This window comes from Belonocnema kinseyi, chromosome 3 (assembly GCF_010883055.1).
Source record: "Belonocnema kinseyi isolate 2016_QV_RU_SX_M_011 chromosome 3, B_treatae_v1, whole genome shotgun sequence".
NCBI classification, from domain to species: Eukaryota; Metazoa; Arthropoda; class Insecta; order Hymenoptera; family Cynipidae; genus Belonocnema; species Belonocnema kinseyi.
The window spans coordinates 55,743,433-55,759,442 of record NC_046659.1 but is presented as its reverse complement, the minus strand read 5'-3'; the positions used below and the strand labels follow the sequence as shown (position 1 = coordinate 55,759,442).

At 31.2% G+C, this 16,010-nt stretch overlaps 1 long non-coding RNA gene across 1 annotated transcript in view; it reads right to left on the bottom strand.

The window, feature by feature from the left end:
• LOC117169644 overlaps positions 1–16,010 on the bottom strand; it is a 29,110-nt gene that overhangs the window by 2,352 nt on the left and 10,748 nt on the right. Inside the window, exon 2 of the long non-coding RNA XR_004466694.1 lies at positions 3,350–3,572. This is a non-coding gene — a long non-coding RNA (uncharacterized LOC117169644). The remainder of the gene's footprint in view (positions 1–3,349; positions 3,573–16,010) is intronic.

Here is a 16,010-nt window from a genome sequence, read left to right as displayed (position 1 = left end):
ATTTATAACGTATCTAAATTATGACCTTTATTAATTATTTTTTAAAAATTAATGAAGAAATAATTATTTATCATTAATGTTAATTAAAAATTAGATTATTAATAACTATTTAAAAAGTGTATTATTCACGCAATATCTAAAACAAATTTCTAATGATTTTCGTATAGTAAACACCACTCTTTACTTTCTTCTAACATAAAATGACTGATTTACTTGTCACTTAGAAAATGACTGAAAAATCAGTCACTATTATTGACAGAGAATCATTCATTTTGAGTGACTGTTTCAATCAATCACCAATATTGACTGATTCATCAGTCAAAATGACTGTTTTGTCAGTCAAAATGACTGATTTACCTGTCAAAACTTGCTTGATTGATTCAATCAGTCAAGTTTTGACTGATTTAAATTTACAGTGTAGAATTTTTCAGGAAACTATTTACTATTTAGAATAAAAGACTATTTAGTATGAAGGAAGTCGAAGAAATAAGGTTTCTCCTTATAAATTCTGAATGAAAAGCTAAATAGTGTGAGAGATTCGGAAAAATTAGACCCTTCTCCACCTTCCCTATGAAAAGGCGCAGGTGAATGATTATTAATTGTTTACATAATTGGGAAATATCTTAAGTGAAAAATATTAATATTCGAATCCGTTAATGGTGTCATTAATTGCAGAAAAGAATAACTTTTTTACGATTTACAGGGGAAAATGGCCTAATCAAATAATAATTGTTAAAAAAGTTGCTAAATATTCTTTAGAAAAAAAATATTACTCTCGACATCCGCTATCCATGTCATAATTTCCAAGAATTAAGTTTTTACGGTTTTTGGGAGAAAAAACGGTTTAAACAAATAAAAAGTGTTTAAATAATTACCAAATATGTAAAACAAGAAATACTAATCATCAACTTTTTTAAAACAAAAGCTAGGCCGGGGGGGGGGGCACGGATTAAAGTTGAAAAAATAACGGAATTTTTCTTTCCGAAAAAGAACAAATTGGGAGGGGGAGGGGGTACCACCGAAAATCAAATGTCGAATTTTTGACCACCCTAGTATGGCATTTAAGGACTCTAGAAGATTGAGTACGTCAGGCATTATCTGGAGGCTTATTGAGTTTTCTGATATTTGGTTTGTTAAACTTAGTAAGGTTGATGAGAATTTTTTGAGTATTAGAAAAAATAATGATATTTTTAGTTAATAGTTACTATTTCTGAGTGTGCAAACTACATATTATTTCTGTACAATACATATCATTCTACGTTGTCTATTATTTTGCTACTTATATTAATATAATATGTATAGACATATAGTATAACAATTATGTAAGGCATTGAACAGCTAGCTTAACACAGAAAAAAACTAGGGTTATACTTTAAGCTGAATTTTCGTCTCTAATTTAGACGCAGTAAAAACCAGCCAAATAGGTTTTAAATTCGGACTAAACAAACAAGTCTCAAATTGAGTCTCATTATTCAGCAGAATCCAGACTGATTCCTGCTTTAATTTGAGATCTGCGATTGAGACAATAGTCAAAGTGTTAATGACAGTTGTGAGCTAATGTCAAAATATAATGTCTTCCGTATCTTTATTTTGGGATAAGTCTTTAAAGTAGAATAATATCACCAGCAAGTGAGAAATAAATTTATTTCTTGTAAGCTGAAATTTTAGGTGACACTTTACTGATTTAAAAGTTTTTTAAAAAGGTAGGAATAAAAATGATGCAAAGTATTCCACGTGCCGATTTTCGGGATTCCAGTTCTTTAAACTTTTTCATATATTCTTATCTTTTCTCTGCCAACACCTTTGTTTCAAATTCTTAGAATAAAGTAAAGAAGATCCATTGCTAGAATTATTAATATATTATTATTCAAGCGTTCATGATACTCTCTAAAATTGTAGTTAAGAAATTTTCGGGCAAAAGCGAGTTGTAAAGAAGCAAGAAAAACGATGAATTGTATTTTATATTATAATATATTATGAAGGTCCTTGTTTTCTTATTCTTTTAAACTCGTTTTTTCCCCAATGCTCTTAATAAATTTTTGCTACAATTTTTCTCAACACGCTTTTGTTATCAGCACCTCACTTTAAAGTGACTTAATTTTGTCCCCATATGGTCAATCAGTTGCAATTTACTCAATTTTGAGTTAAAGATCACTTATTTATTAGCTGAATAAATTACGAAACTTTCAGCAAGATTTTACACTGATTTTTGAATCGTTTACCATCACCGAATTACGAGTTACATGTTCTACTGCTGAATCAGTAAAGTTAGATGAAAATTTGAGAACAATTGGATTATATCAAACTTAGAGTGTGGAATTAAAAACTGTTTTGCCATTTTGAGATAAATGTACAAATAATATTAGAATAGAATAGAATTAGTGATATACTCTAGACAATTTTGGGGCTAAAAAATCTTGCAAGTCAATAAAAACGGAAACAATATAATATTTGGTCAATGAAGGTTTAAACACAAAATGACTCAAATGGCTTTTCAATTTTCGAATTTAATTCATCTGGATTAAGTTTTAGATTCTTGATTTGCATGTCTAGATCAAATCAATTCTTTTTAAAACACATTTTCTTAGCAAACTGAACATGTTTTGCCAAATTATTCGGAAATGATAAACATATTAAAATACAGAAGGAGTTAAATAAGATAGGGTTTTGAAAAAAGGATAAAATTCAGACAAAAAGTAGAAATTATAAAAAGCCGGATTAAATTAAAGTTAAAATATATATTATAGTAGAAATTGGCCAAATGAGATATAGGTTCATGATGAATTATTATTAATAAATTAATATTAATTAATAGAATTAGAAAAATATATTATTAAATAGTGTATAAATTCAAATAATAAAATGGGCTTGATAGAATTTTAAGTCCTATTTCTCTTTGCGGAAAATCTATCCTTCTCTATCACCTTCTATCACTTTATATATATATATATATATATATATATACACACACCAAACTCTCGCTTTCAGTCAAGCGTCGGGGGTTGTATTTAAATGGCCTTGGACTGATTTCGGGGGGATAGAAACGTCAACAGTGGGGACCACCTGACTGAATGCCATAAATTTGGTAAATTCTTATAATTCTATAAATTGCACGAATTCCATGATTTTCAGGAATTCCTTGAATTTTATGAATTCCGTGAATTTCTTGAATTCCATAAATTTTTTAAGTTCCTCGAAATCCATGAATTCTGGGAATTTCGTGACTTCAGTGAATTTCATAAATTCCTTGAATTCCTTGAAATCCATTAATTCCCTGAATTCTATTAATTCCGTGATTTTCTTGTGCGCAATTTTTATCTTGCAAACGCTCTAAAACATGAAATTTTACCTTACGCTTGTGTTGCAGAAGTCTTGCAGAAGCGTTGTTGAATTCCAAACATTTTTAACAGTGTAGATGAAATTAAGGTTGAAGTGGATATATAATAAGAGAGGTGACTGACGGAAGTTCCTGTGGCGGTCAGTAAGAATCTCTGTCGTCTACTGCGCAGTCGCTTTGTTAGTCTCAGGTAGTCTCAGTGCGGCACAAGAAGTCTTTCTCCAGCTCACGGTGTCTGTACCAGCAGGGATGCGTACGTATAATACATCACGTATATTACATGTTTTCGACATGAATATTAAAAATTCTTAGTTTTCTATAAATGTATTTTACATTTGATCTCGTGACTACATGGGCGGGATTTCTGAATTCGTTATTCTAGAAATACTCAATTGCCTTATAGAAATAACTAATATTGAACAATTAATTAATTATTTGTAATTATTTATCACTTTCCTAAACTAATTATTAAAAAAAAATAGTAATATACGTGTTTATTGTTCTTCATAATCCGCAAAGTTTTCGAGCATGTGGAACACGAGTATAAGTACGACAAAATGGTATCCTAACCTATAAGTAATCGTTCGCGCGCTAGTCAACCCTTGTTTTCTCATTATAAAGAAAAAAAATGAAACGAGGCGGTAGGTTTAGATAACATTCCTTCTCATTTTCTTCTTCGACGTTTTCCAGGACATTTTGATCATTTGTTAAACTTCGAGTTTATTCCTGGCCATTTAGTCCATTGTTAATATTTCGGGTGTTTTCCTGCTGCGTAACTTTCTCATTTATTTAGTTTATCGCCTGCTTACATATTTCCCTTAAAGAGAAATAGAAAATATAATTCTGTGCTATTTTAAATAACCTAAAAGGTTCAGTTTACCCGGTTTCCATTATTATTTTTAAATGAAATGATTTAAATATGATGTATAAATATATCATATTTGATTCAAGAACGCCCTGTACAAAAAACTTGCAGTGAAAGATCATGAAATATCTTGAAATATCAGAGAAATCTTTAGATATTAAATTAAATCGCTTATAACCTGAGTTTAAACAAACTTTTTGATCAAGTAAACACTTCGAAACATTTTTACCTTCCAACTTCTGGCACTGGAAATTAATTTTTTCACACGGTATCCCCCCTTTCATGTTTTTTTCTACTTGTTCCTAACATTTTTACTCTCCAAATTCAAATTAAACCAATTGAACAGCTTTATAAGAGGTTATGTCAATGATTCAAATCTGTCAAATGCAGTCGCGCCCAAGTAAGTCACGTTCGCCATCTTTAGTATATGTATTATACATAGTTTTCTATAATTTTCTACCAATATTACGCCGTTTATGTATTATACGTAGAAAACCTCGAGTTACATATCACAACCCATCTCTGTGTACCAGTGACTTAACACGCCACTAACTTTTCGAGGGAGTCTCATGGGAAGTCTCGAGGGAATCTCCTGGGAAGTCACAAGAAATCTGGTTAGTCCGAGGGCGGTCTCTGCGAAGTTGTCGTTAATCTGGTGGCAATCATGGTTAATCTGCCTTTCTGATTTCCAAGTGACCAGATCTCGAATTATAGATTTGCTAGGAACGAAATGGATGGATCGAAATAAGTTTGGAACACATTATGATACAAATGGACAGAATGATTAGTTTAGAATGTATTATGATACGAGGGGTTAACCACTAAATAGTTTGATGCATACGAGTATTCAAAGAATTCAAATTAATTAACAAAAATTCAAAAGAGTTCGAAAGACTTAAAAGGAATTAAAAAAATGCATAGAATCAAATAAAACTTAAGGAATTTAGCAGAGCTCAAGTAATTCACCATAATTCAAGGAATTCCACTGAATTCAAGAGAATAAGGAGAATCATAAAGATTTATTCTGCGAAGTACTATACTGCCGTGATTTGAAAGAACACCGTTAACTGCATTTCAGTTAAGTCACATGAGTCGCCTACTGTTAAGTACTTTCAGGTGACTTATCCGACTTGCAGTTAACGGTGTTCTTCCAAATCACGGCAGTAGGTAGATAGGTGTATATTAAAGTCGTTAAAAAATTTAGAGTTCCATTGGGGATAATGCCTCACTTTGTGGGGTTCATGGAAAAGGAAAATGCGTTTTTTTTTGTTTTTCAATAAAACAACGCTTAGGGACTCCGCCCATCCCTCAATTTTTCCATTGAAAATACATGAGGAAAACGTCCAGTTTTACTAAGATGAGATTGGAAGGCGAACATTTCAATAAAATAAGTGAAAATAACATGGAATTTTAAAAATCACTTCCCAGAATTTATCGTATGCATTTATTTTTCATGATTACCCCTCCCCCCACCAGCCGCTTCCATCAGGCATTAAAAACCACCCTTTAAACCAGGATCAAGTAATTTCCAAAATGTTGGTCGTAAATAATAATTTTGTGTATTATTTTATCACTGATCGTTTTTAATGGTTGAATAAAAAACTTTTATGATTTATTTATTATCAATTGTTTAAGCAATTTTTATTTGTTCAAACGATATTTTTTCACAAATTATCGATATTCTTACAACGAGATAAACTAATTCGGCAATATAAGAATGCAATGCTGTCGACTAATTTTTTTGTTAATTTTTTTAACAATCTTTCATTGTTTAAATGTAACTTTTGAATGGAATAAGGCAGAAAAGTGTAGTAAGTGTAGTAAGGCAGAGAAGATGCAAATTTATTACGTTTTGCCAAAATAATTGTTTAAACAAATTGAAATTGTTTGTAAATTTATGGGTAAGTGGTAAAAATACAAGACATTCCAGAATTCTATGACGTTTTTTAACAAGTTTGCAAACAATTTTTTTTAATATTAAATAATTAATAATGTTAAAAAATACGTACAAGTTTTTTGTTTTTTTTATCAGAAATGGACTGTGATAAAAATCATAGACAAAAGTATTACTTAGGACCAATGTACCACAGAAACCTAATTCTCGTTTAGAGGGGGTTCTTTAGGCTTAGGACATGGGTGAAGGGGCGCGGGCAGAATAAAAAACCAATGTATACGTCACATTCGGGGAAGTCATTTGAGAAGTCCACGTAATTTTCACTCGTTTGATTGGAATGTTTGCTTTCCAGGCTTATATTGGTAAAAATAGGGGGTTTCCCCATTCATTATACTAAGGTAGAATTATATCAATATATTTGAAAATATCTATAAATATAGAGAGTATTCTATCTATCTAGGGAACAAAGAAGAACATTGTAGCCTTTATATCTCTACTTCTCGATAAAATACTGAAATAGGTTGCTTTGGAAAGGAGTAGTATAAAAGTTAAAGTGAGTTCAGGCAAACAAATAAATAAATTTTGAGCTAAGTCACTAAAGGCAAAATAAAAATACTCGTCTATTCAGCAACATTTAATTAAGGGTTTTTAATCGGCTATTCCTTCCGTAAAAGACCTTACAAAGTTGATCAACAAGAATAATTTTTTCCCCTCCTTTCCCACAATGTAATCCCAAATTCAAAGTCCAGGAAGGAGTTCTGTGGTGAATTTCTGAAAGACAGAAGGGACAAAGTGGAAGACAAAGTGGAGGAACCAAAGTACCACACATAATTCGAAAAGTCTGAAGGAGTAGTAATAAATAAATATAATACTTTGGCCCTGAGCTTGGCCGCGAGGAGGGTCGAGTCAGTTACATGTAACAGTATATACAGAATTAACAGAATACACGCAAGTACATGAGAGTTTGAGCTGGGATCCAAGGTAGCTGGAGAGACAGGACAGGAGGTACCGAACGGATAAGAGGAAGCGTGGGCACTCGGGTGTGACTTTCTCCCGCGGGTATTGCCGCTTCTCCTTGCCAGGATACCAGCACCGACAGATACACGGACCTTGGTCTCCCCGGTTGTCCGGAAGTGCTCTTTATCTCTGTCGGTCTGTCCCCTCATCGAGTGCCAAGTGAGAGGGGAACTTACGAGGGTTTAAAAAAGAGAGACAGTAAGAGAGAGAGAGAGAGAGAGAGAGTCAAAGAATGACAAAGGAGAGAGATTCAGGGTAAGACAGAGTGACTGAGGGGGACAGAAAAACAAAGAAGAAGGATGGTTAGAAAAGAGAGAAGGGGACCAAATATGCGCATCCTACGCGCGTAAAACGCAACCTAACGTCCTATCGTAATGTAAAATGTAACTCGCAGAACCCCCTCTATCTGCATCACCTGCATCGTGCCTGGTCCGGTAGGTAAATTTGTACCACCTGCCATACCAACTATGCTGTGAGCTGTCTATCAGCGCGGGAAACGCACCACTTTGTTTCCACCGTTGCATTGGAAAATCAGTCCCTATTGGTCCCCATTGGTAACGGTTATTATTGGTCTCGCGTGATAAGCCATGGGGAGACGCCGTGCTAGGACGCCCACTAGGGGGGGATTCAGATTTCCGTTGGTGAAAGGCCAGTGGGGATTCATTGGGCGTGATAGATGATTGGATAGAGGCGGCTTTGTAATAATATAGTTGATTTGGTCTATTAGAGGTGCGGGAGGAAGGCTGATGAATATTTCCACGTGGATGACTTATTTATACGTATGCCATGTCAAGAAAACAATTTCGACCAGAGAGTGAACTCCAATTACGTGATGTAGTTTCTCGACAAATTTAAACATCCTTTTTCCTCAATTAGTTTTGTCCTTTTTTGTATTATTTGAATTCCATCAACAGTTACAGAACAGATTAATATTGTTGCAATATCTTCTATCTGACAACTGACAAAAAGGCTTTAGCTTGATCTGTTTATTAATTTTATACATATTTATTTTTAAATTTCGTGATATTATGGAAAAATGACTCTTCGTTGGGTATGATATTGAGAATTGGAGTAATTGATTTGTAATGATTATGTTTCTTTAGACTGATAAAAGAAATATTAATAATAAAGAGACACGATTGAGAATCAATAGTTTCTTGATTATGATTTAATCGAATTTTTTTTTTAGAAGCCTTAAAATTTTAAATATAAATGCTTTGAAACTTTATATAGCTTACAAATGTGTCCACTTGGATGCATGGAATTGTTTAGGGTTTGACATTCGATCAACGAAGTCGAGTAGCGCTTGGCTTGATTATACTCAGATGGGGCTGTCGTATTAGACACGTTGTATTTTATCAGCTTTAAAGCTGCCTTCACTAAAAAAATCCGAGTCTGCCCCTAAAGAGTAACAACATATTATAGATAAAGTATACTTTATCTATAATTTATGAAATGAATATGAATGTTGTGAAATCTATATTCTTTGATTGTTCTATTGTTCTATTTTCATTGTCCTAGATACTTTAATAAATTTTAAAACATAAAACTATCATTGAGAATCATAGCGAATACGCGATTTCCGATTAAAATAAATCTTTCACAGAAAAAGACTAGAGGTTCACTCATGTTGTGGCTCAAATGGTAGTTGGTGTCATTTGAAACTTGAGCTCAAATAGATACCTGTAGAGACCCAAATGGGTTCGTTTTTAGACTGTTTAGAGCGCACTTGAAAAGAACAGCATCAAAAACCATTCACAAGCTAACCGTTTGCAAAGTCGGGTTGGTAAGTTAGCGATTTACAGAATATGTCGGTAAAGCAAACACAAACGATATTAATATTTATTCATTTTTCTTCTTACATGTTAAGGTTCACTTATTTTAGAATTTTTAATACAATATTGGCTTAAGTCTACACCATCTTTAAAGTACCATGATTTAAAATCATTGGTAAATTTATAATTGGAAATGTGATGCAATTTTATTGATTGTCAGTGAATATTTATTACTTACCCAACCCATTTTAAACTACTCTTAAAAGTTATGAAAAATCTTAAAAATTATTTACATAATTTTATTGAAAAAATCTTTTATGTACAATTAATAAACTTTTGTAATGTATTATTATTAAGTGAATCTTCTTTAAGCATCGTCTTCACCAAGCACTATTAAGATCAGCACAGCCAATCAGCCGTTATTAATATTTTCAAATATTACAATGACCTTTAGTTCTTTTAAACTAAATGAAAGTAGAGAGGCTTCAGAAACATTCATTTTTGCATTTGTTTTTGCAACAACCCTACGTCACTCTTGACAATATATTTGTACTTTTAAAAAGTAACATATGTAATCGCACATCTCCCCATAACAGCAAACATATTACTCAAGATTTCATTGCGCATACTGTTCGTTATACTTAGGGTACCTTTTCACCAAGGCCTGTTTTGAATTAATCGTGGAATTAATAGTTTTCATAGGATTCATTTCTAGCTGTTTTGTTGATTTATGACAAATTTGATTGTTTGAGAACCTAGAAACGAACTCGATGTTTCAAATTAATTCATCAGTTTATTAAAATTCGACCTCCGTAAAAAGGTACTCTTACGTTATAAAGTTGAAAATATACTTAGGGTATTTGCTTGAAATAAAGAAAGAAATTCAAAAGGATTAAAGCAAGATTCCCTTTTTCATAATTAAAGATGATTGATAATGACTTATTAATAAATGTGAGCATAAAGAATTTGTTTATCCACCAATGACTTGCGACGAAATTTTTCTTGCATATGAATCAGTGCTCCAAATTTTTTGAACTTTTTGAACTGCACTTGCTTCGCGCCACCAACACGATTTGTTACTTGAGGCGCGCGGATTTTAAATTATATAAATATTCAAATATTATAGTTATAATAAATAATGATTTGGAAATTCTACAAAAGTGATTTATTAATCCTAAAATAGAATTTTTGAGAGACAGATGAAAAAATATTGTGATTTTATTACAAAAAACATTTTTTATTTTTAATTTAAAAAAAATTTCATTTTATTTTAGTAACTTTATTGACTTTAATTTAGGTCAAATTTTTGTGAATGAAAACAATAAAAATTAGAAATTTGACAGAGACAAGATTAATCACTCTGCTGAAAAAATTATTTCTTTCTCTGAACTCGGAATTCATAATGACTTTTTAATTAAAATCAAATTAAATTTTTATCTGTCACTTCAAAATCTTATTTTAGGATTAAAAAATTATTGTAATGCATTTTATAAAAATTATTTATTATAAATACCACATTTAAATATCGACACTATTCAAAATCAGCGCGCCAGCAGTAACCAATTGCGTTGCCGGCGCGACGCAAGCGCAGTTCAAAAAGTTGCCAAGATTGTGTGCAATTGTGAGCACTGACATGAATAAGCCTTTATATTTACAAGTTTGCTACATAACCTGCAAATTATATTTATGAAGTCATTATATCTATTTTAATTACGTTACTATTTTGTAATTTAATTATCTTCATTAATTTATGTCGACCAGAGCTCGATTATATGTGTGATGTACGGTAAATATTGTGTTAATAATTAATCATAATATCGAAGTGGGCAAAGCGAAAAATAGGTTCTTCAGGAATAGGCTCAATTAAATTTCAGATCCTTTCGAACCCCAAGTGTGGTATTATTCAGAGCTCATTTATCGTTGTGGGTTCCGATACGATACTCCCCTTTCAGTTTCGGATTTGTATCGCTCGGTTTTGTGTCGTATCGGAAAAATATCGAGAGCGTTGTCTCGTATCGGTATCGTATCGGAATTCCGAGACAAAATGACCAGACGAGATTTTCCTCGTTCACAATAGGAGAGAGAGAGTGTAGGGATGGTCGTGTGGCCGGCCGCAGGTACCGGAAAAAGGAGCTGCGGGGAGGGCTGCGAGGAGCCTAGCCCTTTGAGAGAAAACCTTGAAGTAAAAGAATTATACATATTCTCAAAATCTAAACTCTAGACTAGACCTCTACAGTTTACACTGCCGAAGAAATTTTAAAGCACTCACTGAGATAATTATTTGATTCTTTCAAATAAACTGAAACTTGTTTCAATTCAATTTTTAAATCAAATCGTTTACATGGACAAATAAAATTTTGTTTCATTTAAACAAAAGTTTTTATTAAAATAAGTTCTCGTACTTTTTATTTGTTGAGCAAGAAGCACAGAGATATTCCTCAACTTCTATTTGAAACAAAACCTATTTTATGTTTTATGTTTGCTTATTTATTTATCTTATAATTAGTGAAAGTTTAAGAGTTATTTAGAAGTTTTAAAATGATTCAAGAATAATTTAAATCTTGAAAATATTGCAAAAAAATTGTAATAAAAATTACATTTTTGAAGATAGCCAACAACAAATTTAGAAGCTTTTCAAGCGTTTTGAAAGGTTTCAAGAAAATGATGAATTTTCTTCAGTTTCCTAGATAAATTTTATAATTAATTTAGAATTTTTTATCAGAAAAACAACAATTTTTAATGTTTCAAAAACTTGCAAACTTGGCCCAAAAAGAATCTGAAAGACTTTAAGGTACTTTTTTCATTTTGCAGTTTTTTTTTTATTTCAGGAGAAATTCAAAATATTGAACTAGATATCTAATTGTCAAAGAACATTTAAAAAATTGAAAAGATTTCTCTAATGGTCGAAAAAAATGTAAAAGGTATAAATGCAATTTTTGTAAGCCTTTACGTGTTCTAAAAGATTTCAAGAGAATAAAAAATGTTCTTAAGTTTTCTAGCAAAATTTAATTGATTCTTTCTCTGTTTGAAAAATTAATTTGACGAGAATATTCAAAAAAGACTTCAAAGTATTTAAACACATTTACAAAATTTCCATAAAAAGAATGTTGAAGGTTTTTATGTAATTTTTCAATTTATCATATTTTTTTGAAGAAAAAATTCGAATTATTTAAAAATATATTAAGAATTTTTCGCCTTTTAAGGTTATTTATGATTTGAAGAGAAGTAAGCATTTTCTCAAGATTCTTAGAAAAATTTGAAATAATTTTTTATTTTAATAATTACTTGTTAAAGAATATTTAAGAAAATTAAAAAATAATTCTACAAAATGTGGAAGATTTGTGGAAATGTATAGGTGGAATTTTTGTAAATTTGAAAGTTTTTCATAATTTGTTAAAAAAATTCGAGTTAGTTTACAAGATAAGAACTAATTTCAGAATTTTTGAAGAGATTAAAAATATTCTCAAACTTGAAAATGTTGCCGAAAATATATAAAATATTTCATAATTTCTTCTAAATTTCTAAAAGTCCTAAAGTTTGAAACGTCAAACTGACCAATTATTCCTCAGATTTTGTAACATTGTATAAAATAAAGAAAAGTTCTGTGGATTTTTCTAAATTCATTTCTAACGTATCTGCAATCGTTAGACATATTTTTAAGTTTTCTGTGGAATCGTCGACAAAAATTTGATTTATACTTCAAAATCAAAATGGTAATACTGATTATCCTGCTCTCGTATATACAAATGTGTTTATATCTATAATAGGTTGTTATTAGAAGATGTGTTTTAGTGTTAATCAAATTCAAATTTAATTTCTTTTGAGTTCTTTATTTTGCCTATATTAATATTATCTTCACAATTGTTGAAAAATGTATAGAAAAATCTAATCACAAATTCATAAATATTCTCATTATCAAAACAAAAATAAGAAATTGACATCTTACGGAAAAAATCAGTAAAAGCTTTTTATCGAAACTTTCTCATAATTGATTCTTTTAGAAAAGCGTGACTTAAAAGTAGCAGCAAAAAAGTTATTGAACACCATTTTGATAAAAAATGGGTTTATTGCATACAAAATGCATAACAAATTAATTTCCTATTGTGGTAAAAGGATTGGTTTGAAATATAATTTTATTATTATTCACGATTTTTAATAACATTTTAGTTTAGCGATATTTTTTGAAATTATTATCATTTAATCACAAAAGAAATAATATAAAAATTATTATTTTTGAGGATTTTTAGCAAAAAAAATCTGCCCGCCACACGGGCACATTCTCATCGCGCGCTAGGCGCGCGGCTCGCTTCGCTCGGAAGCTTGAGTGCGCCGAAGGCGCGCGACGTTTTAATCTCGCGCTTCGCGCTCGATAATAGGTTACCTCGCGCTCCGCGCTCAAACATAATTACACCTCGCGCTTCACGCTCGGATATTTATTCTTTGCATTTGGAATGCTTGAAAAAAACTTTATCAAAAAGATCTCTTTTAGATGGCAGTATTTATATGCGTCTTCATATTCTGAATTGTCTACTTAATTAAGTATAGTCAAAGATTAAGTTTCTCAAAGCTCTGTAGGCTTTGAGGTACACATTCTCATCGTGACACTCGCGCTGCGCGCTCGATTTCCGACAGACATTTGTAAACAGGTTTTGTTGGATTTTTTTCTCGTAACTTTCGTTGTTTTTCCACACATTTTTTTTTATTTTTTTTTTCAACGTTATTTTCCACGAATAAAACAAAAAATACGCGTCCTATCAAGAAATGATTCTTAACGAAATTGTAGATCTTTTTTGTGATGACCATTTTTGTTCATTCATCTTTTTTCATATCCTACATAGTTTGTCCACAAAATGGAATTTTTTATTTTCTATTATTTTTTGTGCAATCAAAATTTGAATTTTCGATTTTTGAAGAAAATCCAAAAATTAGTTATGATAATCTTGTAGGGCTTCCAAAAAGAAATGTTTTTCTTAACTTGCCTTTTTTTATATCGTGCGTTTTTTGGCTTCAAATTTTGATTTTCGGTCGATTAAAAAAATTTTGAAAGCGCTATAACTCTGAGAATTTTCTTTTAATCGAAAAAAGTCATAAGGACAAATTGTTCGTTCTTTTTAATACTGTAAATATCCGTGCATAGAATTTTCAAATTCAGAAAAAAGTTGTTTTTAAAAAAATTTTCAAAATGCACTCATTTTTTGAATTTTTATAAAAAATGGCTAGTTCATGAACTCGTCCTTTCTTTTAGGACCTAAAAAATGTGTACCAATGATGAATTTGATTCGTTCATTTTTTCGAGAGTTATCGTGTTTACGGACCGACGGACAGACAGACAGACGCCATCGTGAAAACCTGATTTTCGGATTCAGGGGGTTTCGAAACGTGGAGATCTGTTGAAAAAGTGTGATGTCAAATTTCCGACAATTCTAATACTTTCTCAATCATAAATGATGAGAATGTAAAAATGTCTGTAATACTGTTAGGTCACCGATATCACGATCTTCATCTTTTATTTTATCAGGAAAAAATAATTTGTTTGTTATTATCATTGAACATACCCATATTTCGGGAATAAGTTTTTATTTTTGTAGCAAATTTAAAATTTCCATTTCTAATCGCTATTCAAAGCTGATTTTGAAAATCCATGAAATTTGTATCTCCAAATTCTCTGCCGTTTTTGTCGGAACTAGCAGAGTATTTGACATTAAACTTCATTTACCCCTATGCACGCGGTTCACACCTCCAGAGTAATTTTGTCCATTTGTTTTAACTGAAACATTACATTTTTATCTCATTCTGCAGACGAGCCTGCTCCAGTTTTAAGTAAGTGTCACTTTGAGATTGTGAACTTAAACATCCACTTCATCAGACGTCGATAAATTTTTGTAATAAAAAGGTTTTGACTTAAATTGAGCAATACTTTATCACGGAAGTGGATACTTGCTTCATCTTTTAACAATGATTTCGATTTTACAGGCTCCTTTTTCTCTGTTTCGAAACATTTCTATTTTGTTGTTTGTCCAATTTTATACTGACACCTTCCGTTTTTGAAATTTAGAAATTTTTTCAAAATTAACAAAAAAATTGAGTTTGAATAAGAGACATGTGGAAATTTTAGAAAATTTGAAGCTTAAAAATCTAAAAGAGAATATTCTTCATGTTCTTAACATTCAAAATTAATGAAATTTTTTGTTCATTGTTTTCTAATATAAAAACAATGCAAAAATATATTAATATGATACTTTGAAAATAATTCAGTTATAAAATAAATACCGAAAATATATTTCGTCTATTTGAAAATCCAGACTTTAAATTACAAGAAAGGGTTCTTGGTAATCAGGTAGTTGAAATTCGTCACCATTCCCCTTCTACTGTTGTTTCGTAGGAAGCCACCATCTGACTGTCTAGTCTCAGAATCCTGATACGATACGAGCGATAATTCGGTTTTCCGATAGCAAAACAATACGAGACAAAACCGAGACTGGAGTCTCGAAAACCGATACCAATACGAGAAAAAACCGAGATTTTTCGGTAAGATATCGAGACAGTCTCGTAGCGAACGGCATCACCAATTTGTCCCACCGATTACCCTGCTGATCATTGTATTCCTGTTGGTATACTTTCTTTGCTTCTTTATATACTGTAACTATGAGTATTATGTATGTACGTCGTGAACACCTAGTGTGCATAGACATTTCGTGAAATGTCTAGACAGTTCATTAAGTGCTAGCGGGTTGCATATATAATAATCAACAGTTACACATATTCTCTCAAATTTTTAACTATCTCATGAAGATCGCAAACACATTCATACAGTTTGTGTAATAGATCAGAGTTTCACTATCTGTTTAACTATTCCAGCAATTTCAAAAAAACGGATAATGTACCATCAAAAACATGATGTAATAAGGTTTAATGAATATAATTTTAAGTAATCAACCCTTAAAAAAAAAATTTTCAATTTGGTATAAATGCACTTTCTTAAAATTGTGCTTCGGTATGCAGTTACTAGGAAATCCGGAAACGTACTTAAATATAAGTAATTCATAGAAATTCATTATAATTTCACGATAAAAGAAAGAAAACAAAGGAAATTTAAACCTACAAACTAAAAATAACGCCGAG